Raw genomic sequence first — 19752 nt, forward strand, 5'->3', positions numbered from 1 at the left:
TAAGATAATTTGATAAGGTAGCTGAAGAAATACTGTTCCTATTGACTGATGGCACAAGGAGACACAGATTTAATGTCTTGAACCAGAGATTAGGAGGCAATCTGAGGAAGGACTGTTTACACTGAGTGGTAATGACCTGGAATTCGCTGCCTGTGAAGGTGATGGAAGCAGAAACAATAATTTCGAAAGGAAATTGGCAGACTACTGGGATCAAGCAACGGAGTGGGAATGACTGGATTGCTCCACGGAGAACCAGCATGGATTCAATGATCTGAATGGCCTCCTTCTGTGCCGCAAATGACTCTATTGCACTCTCCCTAACAGCATTGTGGGTGTAGCTACACCACAGTGACGGCAACAGTGCAAGTAGGCAGCTCACCATCACCTTCTCAAGGGCAATAATAAACGCTGGCCATGTCATGACATTTGTAACCAAGGTTAGAATTGACATGTAGATCCCATGTGAAATCAGTCATACCCAAGCTCCATGGCTCAGAAAGTGCTGACTGTTTCTGGCTGATTCAACAAAGAATCAATTGAACAAAGAACAAAGAACAATACAGCACAGGAACAGGCCCTTTGGCCCTCCAAGCCCGCGCCGCTCCCCGGTCCAGGATTGAATCCTGAATCCAGGATCCCCGCCCAATTTTCCAGCCTATCTACATCCTAATATCCTATCCACCGAGCTGTCCCTCACAGCTACGATGCTTTGTTCATCACAACCTATTAACTCACCCCCACCCCCCCATTCCAGACCATGTGATCTCCAGGGAGAGGCGAAAACCCAGAGTGAAAACCCCAGGGCCAATATGGGGAAAAAACAATCTGGGAAATTCCTCTCCGACCCCCTGTGGCGATCGAAACGAGTCCAGGAGATCACACTGGCCCTGATCAGAAAATGCTTCCCAACCCTATTCATTTCCACTTCTGCTTTACGAACACCATCTGAATTCCCTGCCCCCGAGACAGGTTCCCAACTATCCGCAGTCTCGCTCTGTACTGGCACCAGCAAGATGATCATAGAATGAAGCCTTGAAACGAGAAACAAAGAACAATTAGCCCACGCCGCTCCCTGGTCCAAACTAGACCACTCTTTTGTATCCCTCCATTCCCACTCCATTCATATAGCTGTCTAGATAAGTCTTAAACGTTCCCAGTGTGTCCGCCTCCACCACCTTGCCCGGCAACACATTCCAGGCCCCCACGACCCTCTGTGTAAAATATGTCCTTCTGATATCTGTGTTAAACCTCCCCCCCTTCACCTTGAACCTATGACCCCTCGTGAACGTCACCACCGACCCGGAGAAAAGCTTCCCACCGTTCACCCTATCTATGCCTTTCATAATTTTATACACCTCTATTAAGTCTCCCCTCATCCTCCGTCTTTCCAAGGAGAACAACCCCAGTTTCCCCAATCTCTCCTCATAACCAAGCCCCTCCATACCAGGCAACATCCTGGTAAACCTCCTCTGTACTCTCTCCAAAGCCTCCACGTCCTTCTGGTAGTGTGGCGACCAGAACTGGACGCAGTATTCCAAATGCGGCCGAACCAACGTTCTATACATCTGCAACATCAGACCCCAACTTTTATACTCTATGCCCCGTCCTATAAAGGCAAGCATGCCATATGCCTTCTTCACCACCTTCTCCACCTGTGACGTCACCTTCAAAGATCTGTGGACTTGCACACCCAGGTCCCTCTGCGTCTCTACACCCTTTATGGTTCTTCCATTTATCGTGTAGCTCCTCCCTACATTATTCCCACCAAAATGCATCACTTCGCATTTATCAGGATTGAACTCCATCTGCCATTTCTTTGCCCAAATTTCCAGCCTATCTATATCCTTCTGTAGCCTCTGACAATGTTCCTCACTATCTGCAAGTCCTGCCAGTTTTGTGTCGTCCGCAAACTTACTGATCACCCCAGTTACTCCTTCTTCCAGATCATTTATATAAATCACAAACAGCAGAGGTCCCAATACAGAGCCCTGCGGAACACCACTAGTCACAGGCCTCCAGCCGGAAAAAGACCCTTCCACTACCACCCTCTGTCTTCTATGACCAAGCCAGTTCTCCACCCATCTAGCCACCTCCCCCTTTATCCCATGAGATCCAACCTTTTTCACTAGCCTACCATGAGGGACTTTGTCAAACGCTTTACTAAAGTCCATATAGACAACATCCACGGCCCTTCCTTCGTCAACCATTCTGGTCACTTCTTCAAAAAACACCACCAGGTTAGTGAGGCATGACCTCCCTCTCACAAAACCATGCTGACTATCGTTAATGAGTTTATTCCTTTCTAAATGCGCATACATCCTATCTCTAAGAATCTTCTCCAACAACTTCCCCACCACGGACGTCAAGCTCACCGGCCTATAATTACCCGGGTTATCCTTCCTACCCTTCTTAAATAATGGGACCACATTAGCTATCCTCCAATCCTCTGGGACCTCACCTGCGTCCAGTGACGAGACAAAGATTTGCGTCAAAGATTTCCTTGAACCCCTCACTCTGCAACCCCATTACGCTCATTGAGGAGTCCCTGGTTTTCACTCCTGATTCTCCAGTGAGCTTCCTATCCCTCTGAGCACAGTCTTTTGTAAAAGTTTCAAATGTTTTTCCCAATTTCATAGATTATGGAAATGCAATCTGCTGGGTTGCACTTGTCTAAGAGGCTGAATAAATTGGTATTTAGTCTGATTATTCATGGTACATTAGAATTGAGCTGTTTCAGATTACATTTATTTCAGTCTAGTGTTTTGATGTGTGTGAGCAACTGGAAACAGCGATAAAGCTTCGCAAAGTGATTTAGTGACAGCTGCTGTCAGTTGCTCGCTGCTCCAGGTTTAACAATGAGGAGGTCAAAGGCTCATGTTAACCATGTCATGACAGTGGTGTGGGCAGTGTGGCTGGTCAGGGTGATCCAACCCCCTCTCCCATCACCCACGGCAACCCCAAAACAGCTGCCATATCTTTTTAACGAGAAACTTATTATTTTGGAAGAATGAGCCTGAGTTCATTTGATAGAAAGATGGAAATGATAGACGTTAAACATGAGTTAAACACAATTTGACTCAGCACTCAACACCGTGAGACAGGAACTAACAAGCAGGTGTTTACTTGGCTGGTCCCTGGCCAGTCTAACTATCTGTCGTAAAGAGTACAAGTCTTCACAGGGTCTGTACCAACAATCCTAGAGTAATACTCACTAGCTATGTGATATGGGAGGAAGGTTATGTTCCTTTCCTCCTCTCCTCCCCCACCCCCGCCCCCGTACAAATTTGATGTAATCAGATGGATGGAGCTCAGAAATGACTTTTTGAAAGTTTCGGCATGACGGGAGATTGCAGCAGGAAACTGGTTGGCTGAGCAGCCGAGTAATGGGGAAATCCTTGACACACTGAGGAATTAGATTACAAGATGAGTGTTGGGCTGAGTCCATCTAATATCAGATCCCCTACCCCTCTCATTATTTTCATTGTCTTTTTATTTTATTTGCTTTTGTGTAGCACAAGATCAGAGAAGTGCAGAAGGAGGCCATTCAGCCCATTCAGCCTGCACAGACTCTCTGACAGAGCATCTTACCCAGGCCCTATTCCCATAACCCCACATATTTACCTTACTAATTCCCCTAACCTATACATCTTTGGACACGAAGGGACAATTTAGCATGGACAATCCACCTAACCTGCACATCTTTGGACTGTGGGATGAAACTGGAGCACCCGGCTGAAACTCATGCCGACACGGGGAGACAGTACACACAGACAGTCACCCAAGGTCAGAATTGAACCCGGGTCCCTGGTGCTGTGAGGCAGCAGTGCTAACCACTGTACCAACATATAAAATGGCTCCTGTTTTATTGTGTACCACCTTCCTTCAAAAGGAAAAACTGAAACAAGGGCTGCAATCTTGGACTGCCTATATGCACAAAAAACAATCCGAGAGCAGGGTATATTAAACTTGGTATTGTGCAATGTGACAGGATTAATTAATGTTAAAGGTACCCCTAGCAGTGACAACATTATGATTGAATTTTACATTCAGTTTGAAAGGGAGAAGAGTGGGTCTGAGATTGATATTTTAAACTTAAACAAGGACAACTATGGGAGCACTTCAGCGGTCATGGGCATTCGGCTTTTGATCTTCGGGTAAGCGTTCTCCAAGGCGGCCTTCACGACACACGACAACGCAAAGTCGCTGAGCAGAAACTGATAGCCAAGTTCCGCACACATGAGGACGGCCTAAACCGAGATGTTGGCTTTATGTCACACTATCAGTAACCCCCACAGCTTGCCTCCTGTCCTGTCTGGAGACAATACACATCTCTTTAACCTGTGCTTAATGCTCCCTCCTCCACTCACATTGTCTGTATCTTTAAGAACTGGTTGGCTGTAGAGATTTGCATTCTAATCAGTATTCTGTAACTTGATTTTGTGTCTCTGTGCCCTGTTTGAGAGCAGGTTTCCACTCCATCTGACGAAGGAGCAGCGCTCCGAAAGCTAATGGTATTTGCTACCAAATAAACCTGTTGGACTTTAACCTGGCGTTGTTAAAACTGTTACTGTGTTTACCCCAGTCCAATGCTGGCATCTCCACATCTTGGCCATAGGAGACAGAGGGTAGCGGTCGAAGGGTCTTTTTCCGGCTGGAGGTCTGTGACCAGTGGTGTTCCGCAGGGCTCTGTACTGGGACCTCTGCTATTTGTGATATATATAAATGATTTGGAAGAAGGTGTAACTGGTGTTATCAGCAAGTTTGCGGATGACACAAAGATGGCTGGACTTGCGGATAGCGATGAGCATTGTCGGGCAATACAGCAGGATATAGATAGGCTGGAAAATTGGGCGGAGAGGTGGCAGATGGAATTTAATCCAGATAAATGCGAAGTGATGCATTTTGGAAGAAATAATGTAGGGAGGAGTTATACAATAAATGGCAGAGCCATCAAGAGTATAGAAACACAGAGGGACCTAGGTGTGCAAGTCCACAAATCCTTGAAGATGGCAACACAGGTGGAGAAGGTGGTGAAGAAGGCATATGGTATGCTTGCCTTTATAGGACGGGGTATAGAGTATAAAAGCTGGAGTCTGATAATGCAGCTATATAGAACGCTGGTTAGGCCACATTTGGAGTACTGCGTCCAGTTCTGGTTGCCGCACTACCAGAAGGACGTGGAGGCGTTAGAGAGAGTGCAGAGAAGGTTTACCAGGATGTTGCCTGGTTTGGAGGGTCTTAGCTATGAGCAGAGATTGGGTAAACTGGGCTTGTTCTCCCTGGAAAGACGGAGAATGAGGGGAGATCTAATAGAGGTGTACAAGATTATGAAGGGGATAGATAGGGTGAACGATGGGAAGCTTTTTCCCAGATCAGAAGTGACGATCACGCGGGGTTATGGGCTCAAGGTGAGAGGGGCGAAGTATAACTCAGATATTAGAGGGATGTTTTTTACACAGAGGGTGGTGGGGTCCTGGAATGCGCTGCCAAGTAGGGTGGTGGAGGCAGACACGCTGACATCGTTTAAGACTTACCTGGATGGTCACATGAGAAGCCTGGGAATGGAGGGATACAAACGATTGGTCTAGTTGGACCAAGGAGCGGCACAGGCTTGGAGGGCCGAAGGGCCTGTTTCCTGTGCTGTACTGTTCTTTGTTCTTTGTTCTTTGAGTGGCATGCCTTATGAGGATAGGCTGAGGGAGCTCGGTCTTTTCTCCTTGGAGAGACATGGGATGAGAGGAGACCTAATAGAGGTATATAAGATGTTGAGAGGCATAGATCGGGTGGACTCTCAGAGGCTTTTTCCCAGGGTGGAAATGGCTGCTACGAGAGGACACAGGTTTAGGGTGCTGGGGGGTAGGTACAGGGGAAATGTTAGGGGGAAGTTTTTCACACAGAGGGTGGTGAGCGAATGGAATCGGCTGCCGTCAGTGGTGGCGGAGGCAAACTCAATAGGGTCTTTTAAGAGACTCCTGGATGAGTACATGGGACTTAATAGGATGGAGTGTTATAGATAGGCCTAAAAGGTAGGGATATGTCCGGCTGAAGGGCCTGTTTTGTGCTGTGGTTTTTCTTTGTTTCTATGTTTCTATGTCAAATCTCTGAGGAAAGAATGATTATTGGTTGTCCATGAGAAGAAGCTTCAGTAAAATGTCTCTCGGATGGGAGGCCATGTGGTGAGCTCCAGGACTGAGACCAACGTCACAAACAACCCAATGACCTAGCTAAGGTAGGTGGGTAATCTGCTGGCCAGTCACCTTTTCCTTCTTTGGACATCACTGGCACCAGCATGCTGTTCACCATCTAATACAAGGTGCATGACTAGCCCGTTATATTGTATCTGGTTGAGAGGAGCATGAATTGAAGGCCGGCGTATAGACATCGTCCCCTAACTCTGACTGGCATTCGATCAGGTGCTGGTGAATAACTTGACCTCATGCAAAGCCCTGCTGCCTGCATTCAAACTCCCAGCAAGCCTTGTTCACCTTTCACCCCGGTGCTCACCAATACACCGGCTCCCTGACTGACAATTGTTAAATGCACATCCTTATTTTCTAAGACCTCTTCCCTCCCTATCGCTGTAACTGCCTCTAGCCCTGTAATCCTCCTAGATCCTTGTACTTCTCCAATTCTGTCCTCTTGGTGCAACCCTTACCATCTTGTCTTCAGTACGTTAGGCCCTAAACTCACATTCCCTTCAACCTCTCAAATTGTCTCTGCTCCCTTAAATTACTCCTTCAGAACCATCTCTTTCACCAAGCTTTTGGTCACCTGCCCTAAAGGTTCCTTACGCAGCTCAGGAACACAGGAAATAGGAACAGGAGTAGGCCATTCAGCCCCTCAAACATGCTCTGCTATTCAACACGTCGATCTTCTACCTCAACACCATTATCCCGTTTGATATCTTTATAAACTAGGAATCTATCCATTCTGTCTTGAACAGTGACTGAGCCTCCACAGCCCTCTGAACGAAGAAATTCCTCCTCAACCCAACCACTTAGTTGAATTTTGTTGATATAATTGTGGGCCTTGCACTATTTTTAGAGTGAAAGTTGCACTGATAGTAATTGTCCTCAGAAACAAAGTGGGTTCATTTGGAATCCTTGATATAAATGGATCTGTTGTTTGCCCAGGGCACATTATCCCAGGTCATCTTGTGCAGTGGGTCATGCTTAAGGAATGCGAAGGTTTGACCTTGGACCAGGAGTACACTCAGACACGGGAAAAAAACCTCAACTAGAGATATTGAGTTTGACCAGAATGACAGGCCGTCACCAGGGTGCTGTCCTGAGTAATTGTTACATATTTAAAAGGGTTGCAGGTTGCTTTAAGAGCTGATCACATGATTTGATGGTGACGTTATTAGGGTCTTGCAAAGGCTTCTGTTTTACTTGCAGTTTGTAATCTGTGCAGAGCAAAGAGCAGCTCTTCAGCAAATCTGTTGTTATTTTGAATCCACATGTGCAAACTACATCTCTTCTTTTTGTGCAAATATGGGCAGCACGGTGACACAGTGGTTAGCACTGCTGCCTCACAGCGGCAGGTACCTGGGTTCAATTCCAGTTTTGGGTCACTGTCAGTGTGGAGTTTGCACATTCTCCCCGTGTCTACGGGGTTTCCTCCGGATGTTCCAGTTTCCGCCCACAGTCCAAAAATGTGCAGGTTAGGTGGATTGGCCATACTAAATTGTATCAGGGGGATTAGCAGGGTAAATAAATAGGTGGGATTACGGGGATAGGGCCTGGGTGGGATTCTTGCCGTGCAGGCTCTATGGGCCAAATGGCCTCCTTCTATACTGTTGGGATCCTATTAAAACCCCCCAGCCCTAACATAGTTAGGACATTACAGTAACAGATTAACACAGGTGTAAATCCTGTTCCTATAGAAAACATCTATCCTCCTCCACCCCACTAACTACCACCAGCTTGGTTGCATTTGCCCATGAAGTGACCTTACAATGGGACTGCCAGTCCAGCTCTTTGATGGAGACCAGTATGAGGGATCATGGTCTGCAGCCACAGGTATTCTGATGAACGTCGCTCCTATTTCAACATCCCTCCATCTGGCCCCTATCCTCAAACTACTGGAAGCAGCGTCACAAAGCACAATCCCAAAGCGGTTCCTCCAGTTAGTGACTCTCCCAGCATGCACCTGTGAAAAGATTGCCAACACTCCCATCAGCCAATGACTATTGAGATGTCGGTTTTTAGAAAGGAGGCCATGTGGGGGGTAACAACATAGCGAGTTTATTAGTCTGATTAAATTCTGTCAAGCATGACTGAATACTCATTTCTTTGATGACATGAACATGTAATTCCAATTTATTTCTTTTAACACAAAGTGCTCTCGCACTGAAGGAATTATTAATTGCTTCTCTACTTTCATCATTTTTCATTCTTTTGCTTTGACTCATCTCACACTCACTGACTTGAGGAAAATCCATGTTGGTTGGCACAATTTTCAGACACACTTTACCAGGTAACAACATCACGTAGCCTGGATGGATACTGTACAAACATAGCATGCAGAGCATGTCACCCTGCATTCTGTCAGAATAGTTACCCCTGCAGCATCACTGTGATACCAGCCTGAATGGACACTGCGCTAACAGCCCCACCCTGGGGTGCTGGGTTCAACACACGGAGTCATGGGGATGAATATTCTTACCATATATTTGAAGTAGATTGACAAATTATCACTTGGGTTTTCCTCGATCTTATCTTAATGAATAACTTCTTCTGTTCACAGAATATCATGTGATGGACCAGGGGTGATGGCCCATGGGTTGACATTGTGGAAGATTTATACTGTGGTGACCGCGCCTGTCTTTATCTCCATTGAGTGCAGTCTGTCACTGTCACAAACCCGATGAAAGGAAGAATTGCATTTATATAGAGCCCTTCCCGACCTCAGCGCAGCTCAAAACACTTCCCAGCCAGTGAGTACTTTTGAAGTCTGAACTCCGTGGGAAAGGTAGCAAGATTCCACCTACAACAATATGATGGTGACCAATTTTAAATGATTGATTTTGATTAAGGGATGAAAGGACATTGGAGAGAATTTCCTGCTGTTCTTTGCAATGGGATCTTTTATGTCAATCTGAGAGAGTAGATGGGGCATTGGCTTAACAGCTCACCTGAAAGAGTGCACCTCCTTCAGTACCACACTGGTATATGCTCAAGATACAGAAGTTAAACCCAAAACCTTTAGATTCAGCAGTGGGAGTGCTGCCTGCAACACAGTGATGGAAGAATTGCCGTCTCTCCAACTGTTATCTAATCTATGTAAGTGGATGAGTCTGGGATTCTACTGGAAATGTTCAATGTTAATAATGGATTCATCAGATTGCTTCGTAGAAACAGGAGGAGGCCATTCAGCCTCTCAAAGCTGTTCGACCTTTCAAATAGATCATGGCTAATCTATACTTTAATTCCATTTATCTACCTTTACTCCATATTCCTTGATACCATTATCCATCAAAATCTATCAACGTTATTGATGTGTATAACTGAAACCAGGCCTTATAGTGTTCAATTGCTCTGTGTTTGATTATGTGAGTCTGCTTACTACTGATGCTCACTGTGCTTGATTGATTCAACCTGGCTGTGGACTCAAAGAAGTAAACATACAGAGCAAGAGGCTGCTCGCCAGAGCTGAAGCATGGAGCAGATGTTATATAGCACTGAGTGAAACCCATCGTACACATTGAAACTCCACAACTGGGTGGAAATCTGGGCTATTATTTCAGTGAGTGTATAATCAACAGGCCTCCCCTGAAGGTGATGAATATTGAAATTGATTCATTCAATTGCAAATAAGGTAGCTTCATTTCAGGATATATTTTGTGATGTTGTGAGTAATTTGAGACATGTCATATAGTAAGTGTAGCAAGTTAGAGTGATGACTTAGGATCTAAAGTTCCAGGCCAGAGGGATTTTACCTCTTTCTCTGTCTGGGTCTATTGTAGACTCGCGGAGAGAGAGAGAGCTATAAATAAACAACAACTCTAATTTGCTACCATGGGAATACCAGGACAGTAAAAGATGGACTCTGGTCTCTTTTTTTCATTCTTTCAACAGCATGTAGATGTCACTGGCCAGGTCAATATTTGTTGCCCATCCCTAATTGCCCTTGAGAAGGTGGAGGTAAGCTGCCTTCTTAATTCACTGCAGCCCCTATGGTGTAGATAAACCCTTAGTGCTGTTAGAAAGGGAATTCCAGGATTTTGACCCAGCGACAGTGAAGGAACGGCGATATATTTCCAAATCAGGATGGTGAATGACTTAGGGGGGAATCTGCTGCCATTGATGGTGATCTCATGCATCTGCTACCCTTGTCCTTTGAGGTGGTACAAGTCATGGGTTTGGAAGGTATTACTGAAGGGACATTTGTGAAATGCTGCAGTGCACCTTGTAGATGGTGTTCATTGAAGAGTGCAGGGGGGCATTAAGTCTCAGCCTAGTAAAGCTACAACGTAGGACTACAAACAGTATAAGCAGCAAATGATAGAGCTAAGCAATTCCACAACCAACGGGTCAGATGTAAGCTCTGCCGTCCTGCCACATCCAGCTGTGAATGATGACAATTAAACAATTCATTGGAGGAGGAGGCTCCACAAATATTCCCATCCTCAGTGGAGCCCAGCACATCAGTGCTGATAAAAGATAAGGCTGAAGCATTTGCAACAATCTTCAGCCAGAAGCACCAAGTGGATGATCCACCTCGGCCTCCTTCAGAGGTCCCCAGCATCATCAGTCTTCAGCAACATGATTCGCTCCTTGTGAAATCAAGAAAGGGTTGAAGGCACTGGATACTGAAAAGCTATGGGCCTTGACAATATTCCAGCAACAATAATAAAGACTTGTGCTCCAGAACTTGCCACACCCTAGCCAAGCTGTTCCAGTACAGCTACAAGACTAGTATCTGTCCAGCAATGTGGAAAATTATCCAGGTATGTCCTGTACACAAAACACAGGACTAATCTGATCCGGCCAATTACTGCCCCATCAGTCCACTCTCAATCCTTAGTAAAGTGATGGAAGGAGTTATCAACTGTGCCATCAAACAGCACTTACTCAGCAATAACCTACTCACAGACATTCAGTTTGGGCTTTTCCAGGGTCACTCAGTTCCTGAGCTCATTGCAGCCTTGGTTCCAACATGGACAAAAGAGCTGAATTCCAGAGGTGAGGTGAAGCAGTCCATGTCCAAATGCAGTAAAGCTTATCGAGGCTTGGGTTGACAAGTGGCAGATAACATTCACACCACAGAAGTGCCAGGCAATGACTATCTCCAACAAGAGCACAAGTTTATTAATTAGTCACAAGTAGGCTTACATTAACACTGCAGTGAAGTCACTGTGAAAACCCTCTAGTTGCCACACTCTGGTGCCTGTTTGGGTACACTGAGGGAGAATTTAGCATGGCAATGCACCTAACCAGCACGTCTGGGAGAAAACCCACGCAGACATGCAAACTCTGCACAGACAGTGACCCAAGCTGGGAATCAAACCCGGGTCCCTGGTGCTGTGAGGTAGCAGTGCTAACCATTGTGCCACCAATAAGAGAGGATCTAACCATCGCCCCTTGACATTCAATGGCATTACCACTGCTAAGTCCCCACTATCAACATCCTGGGGTTACCATTGACCAGAAATTGAACTGGGCTAGCCATATATAAATACTACGAGAGCAGGTCAGAAACTAGAAATTCAATGGAGAGTGACTCACCTCCTGACTCCCCAAATCCTGTCCACCATCTACAAGGCACAAGTCAGGAGTGTGATGAAATACACTCCACTTGCTTGGATGAGTGCAGCTCCAACAACACTCAAAAAGCAGTCCACATAACCAGCACCCATCCACCGCCTTAAATGTTCAGCCTCTTCATTACCGCCACACAGTGGCAGCAGTGAGCACCATTTACAATGCACTGTAGCAACTCACCAAGGTTCCTTTGACAGCACCTTCCAATCACACAACCTCAATCATTGAGAACTACTACTAGTACTTGCAAGTTCCTCTTCAAGCCACTCACCATCCTGACTTGGAAATATACTGCTGTTCCTTCATTGTCACTGGGTCAAAATCCTCCCATTCTAACAGCATTGTGGCTGTACCTACACCATATGGACTGCAGCGGTTCAAGCATGCAGCACCATCTTCGAGAGGGTAATTAGGGATGGACAATAAATGCTGGCAGGGCAAGTGACACCCACATCCTATTAATGGATAAGTTTTTTAAAAATTCCTCAGTCATCATTGGGAAGTAAATAAGAAACTTAAAATTTAATAATGTGTTTACATGCACCAATGCAAATGTTGTTGATGAAAGCAGAGTTAATCATATATGAAAGGAAGTTAAAGAGAGTGCTGTCTGGTTAACCTCTCTGCATTAAGATGAGGATGGCCCAGACAGTGTCAGACTTACATAAGCTGAAATAACATTGTCCGGTTTCAATTAGCTCCCAATACGATTAAATTCTGGAAAATTCATTTCAGCTTCTTCATTCCAGACACGAGACGCGGCATCAAAAACCTTTCAGCAAACCTTTATTGTCATCCTTAGGAATTAAAAAGCTGTTAAAACAGAAGAAATTAGTCATAAGGTCACAATTGATTGTAAACATGCTTGACAGGGGGAAGAGCAATTAATTTGTTCATTTCATTTTAAACCGTATGTTTCTGCAGCCTCTTGTACTTTATACAGGTACTTGATTAAACCCTATTTTGTGTTATTTACAACCTCAGGATGTCACCAAGCACCTTATAGCCAAGCAAGTACTTTTGAAGCATAATCACTGTTGTAATGTTAGGAAATGTGACTCTCAATTGTACACAGCAAGTTCCCACATAAAGCAATGTGAAAACAAAACAGCTTGCTGTTTGTTGAGGCAGGAACCCTGCGAAAATATCCCTGCTCTTAGATTCAGAGTTTTACAACCCCTTGGACCATTGTGTCTGCACCGGCCACCAAGTAACTATCTGTTCTAATCCACATTTTCCAGCACTTGGTCCAAAGCCGTGTATGCAATGGTGTCTCCAGTGCCCATCTTAATGCTTCTTAAATTTCGCGAGGATTCTCACCTCTAGCACCCTTTCAGGCAGTGTTCCTGATTCCCACCATCCTATGGGTGAAAAAGCTTTTCCTCAACATCTCCTATAAACCTCCTGCCCCTTAAGTTAAACTCTTCTTTCCAGTAATGATGTGAGATATTTTATGGTGGAGCCTTGGTTTAAAGTCACATCTCATAGAATCAATTTGCAGGGGTACGGGAAAAAGGCAGGGGAATGGCACTACCATTGGGATGGGCTGAATGGCCTCCTTCTGCACCGTAACAATTCTGTGATTTGAAAGATAGCGCCTCTGGCTGAGCCTAGCTTATCAAATTGAGTGTCTGGAATGGACTTGAACCAATGACTTTCCAAGACAGAGATGACACTGAGCGATGGCTGACATTGAACAATATACTGGAAGAAGGAATCTCAGGGTCTGAGTAACCCATCTGTTTTGAACTGTCCACCTATCCATTTGGGGTTCAAATTAACCCCAAGATGTGTTCTGCTGGAGTTGAGCCATTTTCAGGTCTGGGCTTTAATCCTCCAGAAGCTGAATGGATGAGACATATTTGACAGCTGATTGGCAGCACCCAATCAGTATTGCATTTTCATTGTGATTGCCCACTAGTTTTTACTGAACAGTTAAGCCAGTCATCAGAACCTTTGAATCTATGACAGAATGAGCTGCCTACAGATTGTTCATTCACCTCCAGAGCCTTTCCTCTTCCTCTTTCTCCTTCTCCTGGAAGTTTGTCCTCCTTTGAGCGATCCCTCTTCATTCCCCAAGGGGAATTTCTACCAGTGCACTGATATCTAGGAGCGACTGGCTAGTGCGGAACTCCTTAAGTTATTCAGATTGGAAATGCGCCATCTTACTTAAGAAAGGGGAGAGAAGTTAACCACGGAATTAGTAAAGTTTACTTATTAGTCACAAGTAAGGCTTACGTTAACACTGCAATGAAGTTACTGTGAAATTCCCCTGGTCGTCACATTCCGTCGCCTCTTCGGAGCACCCGGAGGAAACCCACGCAGACACGGGGAGAACATGCAAACTCCACACAGACAGTGACCCAAGCGAGGAATCGAACCCGGGTCCCTGGCGCTGTGAGGCGAATTATGCAGCACTTAGCCTAACATCTGTTACAAGGAAACTACTACAGTCTATAACTAAGGCTATTTGCTAGAATTCTCTGGCCTCGTCTGTAGCTGCAGTGCTCCAGTCCCGCTGTAGCGAATAGAGATTTGGATGAGCACCAAATTCTCCGTTCTTGCTGGCAACACAGAATTCCGGCCATAGTGTCTGAATACTTTTGAACATTTTTGGTTGATCAGAGGAAGTCAGGTTGGATTTATAATGGAAATATATCTCTGTTTCTTCAATATTGCTGTGTCAAAATCCTGGAACCTCCTCCCTAACAGTGCTGTGAGTGTATCTATAATCATATAGACTACAGCGGTTCAAGAAAGCAACTCACCATCACCTTCTCAAGGGCAAAAAATGCAGGACTAGCCAGTGACACCCATATCCTGTACAAAGAATTAAAAAATGATAGCCACGTCATGGCTGATGAACCTAATTGAATTTTTTTGAAGAGATGACTATAGTCGACAGGAATGTTCTTGGATGATACTTGTGTGGATTTGCAGAAGGCAACTGATGAAATTCAACATAACAGACTGTTAGCTAAAGTTGAAGCAAGTGAAATTGAGGGGAAATGATTGATCTGGTTCGAAAACTGGCTGAGCAGCAGGAGGCAGAGTGTGGGAATAATGAACAGAAGATAACTAGTGGTGTCCCACAAAGATCTATGTTGGGCCTTAGCTATTCAGTATTTAGTACTAACTTAGACGATGAGGTAGAAAGCCACATATCCAAATGAGCTGATGACACAAAGATAGGCAAAATTGTAAGCAGATGTGTAGATGGGAGTGTAAAATTACAAAACAACATTGATCAGTTAAATGAATGGGCAAAACTGTAGCAAATGGATTTCAGTGCAGGCAAATGTGAGATCATCCACTTTGTTCAAAAAAGAACAGTCCACTCAATGGTGAAGAGCTAGAAATAGTGGAGGTCTAAAGAGACTTTGGGGGGTACAACGATTATTAAAATATCAAGAACAGGTACAGAAAATAATCAAAAAGGTTAATGGAATGCTGGCCTTTATATCTAGAGGACTAGAAGAGGTTAGAAGTCATACTTCAGCTATGCAATACCTTGGTTAAACCACATCTGGAGTAGAGTGAGCAGTTCTGGGAAACACAACCTTCAGAAGGATATATTGGCCTTGGGGGGAGTGAGGCCTGGATTTACCAAACTGATAGCTGGACTCCAAAGATTAAGCCACAAGGACAGATTACATAAACTAGGGTTGAATTTACACCCTTAAAGGGAACAAACATTTTCAAAATGTTAAGGGGAACAGATGGGGTGGATGGATTGGGAGAAATTATTTCACTGTTTGCCGTGCCTAGTACCACAGGGGAAAGTCTAAGAATTAGAACCAGACATTTCAGGAGCAAAATTAGGAAGTAAACCCACACGGAGAGGGTGGTAGAAGTTTGGAACTCTCTTCACAAACAGCAATTGATGCTGGGCCAGTTATTCCTTTACAATCTGAGATTGATAGATTTGGGGTAACCAATGTTGTTAAGAGCTAATACCCACAGATCAGCCATGATTTCATTGAAAGGTGAAATAGACTCAAGGGGTTAAATAGTCTCCTCTTGTTCCTACCCACCTAAGTCAACAAAATGTCCTTCTGTACCTGCCACACTCCCTCTAGACCTTTGCAACTTCAAGCAATTATAGAAAGTATCAAACACTTAAAAAATCAAAATAATGGCTAGAAGAAATCAAGAAGTAACTAATCTGTAAATAGTTAGTGATTCCTTTAAATAGAGCTTCCTTCCTGCTGCTAACTGGTTGGTTGATAGTCTGAGGCAGAGACAGCTGGAGTGTTGAGCTCGACAATGGCGTCAGATTAGTGTAAAATGCTGTGTGAGGAAATCTGTCTTTTTAAAGTTTATTGTTTAGGTAGAATAGAAACTGAACAGAAAAAGGAAAAAGCAAAAGGGAAATAATGAAGATAAACATAGAAATTGAACTGACCCTTCCTGTTTCTAAGGAAACAAAACAAGCTGGGATTCAGAAACCAAGACTGAGCAAACTGACCTTGGTTGAAAGATATAAAAGGACATAGATCAGTCCAAGTTGATGAGTGCATTACAGGAAGGCTGAAGGAGGCAGTGTCCAAATCCAGGAGCTGAGAATAAGTTGCTGCAGCTGTTTCTGTTTCTGGGAGAAAACATTTGTGTATCTACACCAAGATGAGGTGGTTCTGCAGATGTTTGTCACTGGTGGTGAAGACCATACCCATGGAACTCAGGTTAGTTCTGCACTGCTGTCAGTGGGGAATCAGATTATCTCCTAGAAGCTGAGAAGCTCAAAGTCTTTGTGAGGAAGACAGAGTTTGAGGACTTTGTTATTAAGTGTGATCACTGAAATCTGAGTGGACTAATTCATAGAAATGTCTTAGTGTATCTGCCATTTAATGTGCAATTTAAAGTTTATAATCAACCAATCTGTGCCTGTTAATTAACATATGTTAATTCTGGATGTTAGAAGAAAGGCTAAATAGTATTTAATGTTTGCTTTATTGGCTCTTACATAGTACGAATTCTGTGGTTCTAAGCCATGGAATTTAGCGATCTGCTTACTCTTGTGGCTGAATGGTCTTGATTTGATTTGATTTATTATTGTCAGATGTATTAACATACAATGAAAAGTATTGTTTCTTGCGCGCTATACAGACAAAGCATACCGTTCATAGAGAAGGAAACGAGAGAGTGTAGAATGTAATGGTACAGTCATAGCTAGGGTGCAGAGAAAGATCAACATAATTCAAGGTAAGTCCATTCAAAAGTCTGACAGCAGCAGGGAAGAAGCTGTTCTTGAGTCTGTTGGTACGTGACCTCAGACTTTTGTATCTTTTACCCGATGGAAGAAGGTGAAAGAGAGAATGTCCGGGGTCCGTAGGGTCCTTAATTATGCTGGCTGCTTTACCGAGGCAGCAGGAAGTGTAGACAGAGTTAATGGATGGGAGGCTGGTTTGCGTGGTGGACTGGCTACATTCACAACCTTTTGTAGTTTCTTGCGGTCTTGGGCAGAGCAGGAGCCATACCAAGCTGTGATACAACCGGAAAGAATGCTTTCTATAGTGCATCTGTAAAAGTTGGTGAGAGTCGTAGCTGACATGTCAAATTTCCTTAGTCTTCTGAGAAAGTAGAGGCATTGGTGGGCTTTCTTAACTATAGTGTCGACATGGGGGTGGGAGGACCAGGACAGGTTGTTGGTGATCTGGACACCTAAAAACCTGAAGCTCTCGACCCTTTCTACTTCATCCCCATTGATGTAGACAGGGGCATGTCCTCCTTTATGCTTCCTGAAGTCGATGACAATCTCCTTCGTTTTGTTGACATTGAGGGAGAGATTATTGTTGTCGCACCAGTTCACCAGATTCTCTCATGCCTGTACTCTGTCTCATCATTGTTTGAGATCTGACCCACTGCGTTGGTGTCGTCAGCAAACTTGAAAATCGAATTGGAGGAGAATTTGGCCACACAGTCATAGGTGTATAAGTATAGTAGGGGGCTGAGAGCCAGCCTTGTGGGGCACTGGTGTTGAGGATGATCATGGAGGAGGTATTGTTGCCTATCCTTACTGATTGTGGTCGGTGAGTTAGGAAGTTCAGGATCCAGTCGCAGAGGGAGGTGCCGAGGCCCAGGCCACAGAGTTGGGAGATGAGCTTCTGCAAAGATTTAACTTTTAATATTCTGAAAGATCTTCAATCAAGCAAACTTGATTTTTAGTTAAAGTTGTTTTTTCACTATGCTGAGATTTCTTGTGGCCAGTGGCCTGGAATTTGTCAAAGGACACAAGATGTCAGATTTTCCTTGGCAGGAAAGAAGTTCTTTACAGACTTTGAACCAGATGTTCCTTAGCTGGGCATTGGAATGTAAACAATGTGCACTTAAGGGATCTAGAGATGATGAGGTCTGGAGTGACCAATATCACTACTCTGGCTGTATTTGATTGGCCTAATCGAATGATGCAATTGGCCTTTATGGTCAATCCATTGGCTGGATGACAGAGAATCTTCTGGAAGCATGTGAATAAATAGACATGTGAGCCTTTGTTTGCCAGTAATAACATCACAAGAAGACCTGTACCCTGAAGGATGCTTCAGAGAAGAAGAAGAAGGTAGATTCTACATTGAAAATATTTCTTGGCCAAGGTTTTCCTGAACTCAGTAGTATCTACTTTCAGTTAAATAGTTAAAGCTGATGTTCAGTGAAAGTTAATATGCAGTTTAAGAGTTGAAGTTCAGTTAGAGTTAAATTTCAGTAAAGAGTTAATGAGTTGCAACTTTTATATTTGAGTTAGTACAAGAAGTGCTAAATAAAGAAATTGTTAAATTACTGTCCTTGTTTGTCTCAGTAAACTGGAATGCTTGGAAGGTGTTTAAATTAAAGATGTATAACACTCTGCATACTTCCAGCAACCAGTCACTGTACTAACACCCTCACTAGTGTAGTTCACCTCAAAACTGTATGCGAGTGCTGTGGAGACAATCTGTGTTCCAAGGTCCTCATTCCACCTAAAATAATCTTTAACCAGCTGTGGTGAACCATCGTTGGTTCCCACTGGATAGTACTGAGCCAGGGTCTGGCCAGTACTACAAGGATGTACATATGTTACTGTTGGGTTGTGCTACTTGTTGCTGTTGGGGTTAGGGTGGGGTTGTTACACCTTTGTACTGTAGTGTTGTGGTACATCCCAGTCGGGCTCCGCCTCCTGGGAGAGGTATAAAGGTCCCTGCTTTGGCTGGGACCCCTCAGCCTGGGATCGTGTATATAATTATTGGCTGCTTCATTACAGTAAATAAAAGCCTTTATTTCCCGAGCATCTAGCCTCGTGTTTGATAACGCGCATCAATTTTATTTACTGTTGTTAAACTCTCGTCGAAGAAAAAAAAAGAGAGTATGGAGCAGATCCTGAAGCCAGAACGCCTTACACTAGATCCACGTGCGGTGGGCGCCTCTAACACCTTCGACCACTGGATGAAGTGCTTCGAAGACTACCTGGCAGCCTCCGCAGCGGTCACCACAGATGATGACAGACTCCGGGTCCTCCATGCAAGGGTAAGCGACACTGTCTACCTCGTGATCCGTGCGGCCACCGATTACACAAAGGCCCTCGAGCTTCTGAAGAAGCGTTATATCAAACCGCCCAATGAAATACACGCTCGTTACCTCTTAGCCACTCGACGACGGCAGTCTGGCGAAACGATGGAGGAATATGCGAACGAGCTCCTACAGCTAGCCAGGGGCTGTAACTGCAAAGCAGTGTCGGCAGATCAGAATATGAATGACCTCGCTCGAGATGCGTTTGTGGCGGAAATCGGATCATCTTACATCCGACTCTGACTACTGGAGCAAGGTAATCTTGACCTCACTAAGTCGATAGAACTAGCGGATATGTTGGAGACGGCCTCCAAAAGCCTAGTATTGTATCCTGAAGACCACGTGGAGACAACATGGCAGGAGCAGTCGCTGATCCCTCCTCGTCCCTCGGGTTCGAAAAGCTGCGTGATGGCGTGCCCACACTCGGGCCTGACGACGGCAGCAGCTC

This window comes from Mustelus asterias, chromosome 19, assembly GCF_964213995.1.
Source record: "Mustelus asterias chromosome 19, sMusAst1.hap1.1, whole genome shotgun sequence".
Taxonomy (NCBI): Eukaryota; Metazoa; Chordata; class Chondrichthyes; order Carcharhiniformes; family Triakidae; genus Mustelus; species Mustelus asterias.